The sequence below is a fragment of the Panthera tigris genome, chromosome A3, assembly GCF_018350195.1.
Source record: "Panthera tigris isolate Pti1 chromosome A3, P.tigris_Pti1_mat1.1, whole genome shotgun sequence".
Classification (NCBI taxonomy): Eukaryota; Metazoa; Chordata; class Mammalia; order Carnivora; family Felidae; genus Panthera; species Panthera tigris.
The window spans coordinates 118,554,615-118,555,795 of record NC_056662.1 but is presented as its reverse complement, the minus strand read 5'-3'; the positions used below and the strand labels follow the sequence as shown (position 1 = coordinate 118,555,795).

General features: G+C 47.9%; 1 non-coding gene across 1 annotated transcript; it reads right to left on the bottom strand.

The window, feature by feature from the left end:
- Positions 1 to 289: 289 nt before the first annotated feature.
- On the bottom strand, positions 290 to 396 carry LOC122237576. Its single transcript, XR_006216162.1, has one exon. It is a non-coding gene; the product is annotated as a U6 spliceosomal RNA (small nuclear RNA).
- Between the last annotated feature and the right edge of the window lie 785 nt (positions 397 to 1,181).

Sequence of the window (1,181 nt, the reverse complement as noted above, 5' to 3'; positions counted from 1 at the left end):
GTATTTCTAAACATTCTTTTTTTTATATTAAATATAATGTATTGTCAGATTGGTTCCCATACAACACCCAGTGCTCATCCCAACAGGTGCCCTCCTCAGTGCGCATCACCCACTTTCCCCTCTCCCCACCCCCCACCCACCCTCAGTTTGTTCTCAGTGTTTAAGAGTCTCTTATGGTTTGCCTCCCTCCCTCTCTGTAACTTTTTTTCGCCCTTCCCCTCCCCCATGGTCTTCTGTTGAGTTTCTCAGGATCCACATATGAGTGAAAACATATGGTATCTGTCTTTCTAAAAATCTGGAACACTGCACGAATTTGTGTGTTCTCCTTGCACAGGGGCCGTGCTAATCTTCTCTGTATGGTTTCAATTTTAGTATATGTGCTGCCAAAGCGAGCACTGTTTCTAAACATTCTATGCCTAAGAGAAACTGAGCGATTTTCGGTAGTGTGACTGCTACAAAAGACGACCCTTGGCTGTCATGGTTACAGATGCCTCCATCTAAAGTACACATTGCTGGGGCACCTGGGTGGCTCAGTCGGTTAAGCGTCTGACTTTGGCTCAGGTCATGATCTCACAGTTCGTGAATTCGAGCCCTGCATCGGGCTCTGTGCTGACAGCTTAGAGACTGGAGCCTGCCTCAAATTCTATGTCTCTCTCTGCTCCTCCCCTGCTCACGCTCTGTCTCTCTCTCCTTCAAAAGTAAATAATAACATTAAAAAAAAAATAAAGTACACATTGCTGTTTGCTCTCAGGTACCTCAAACTGGTTACGCTATTTTTTTAATGTTTATTCATTTTTGAGAGACAGGGAGAGAGTACAAGTGGAGGAGAGACAAAGAGTGGGGGACAGAGGATCCAAAGCGGGCTCTGCCCCGACAGCAGACAGCCCGATGTAGGCGGGGCCGAAACTCACAAGCCGTTAGATCAGGACCTGAGCCAAAGTCAGATGCTCAACCCACTGAACCACCCAGGTGCCTGCCCCCCTCCCCCGTTATGCTCTTCTTAAAGATCCCAACTTAAGTGCCTCGCTTTTCATATAAAACTTTAATTAGACCCTTTGTTCCACCAAATAACCATTTGGGAGGAGAGCCTTGACTTGCCCTCATCTTTCATTCACACTTCAGAAGTGCACTTCCCCCCTGTGCTCCCCTCCCTCACCCGCCACCCCCCCCACCCCCCCACC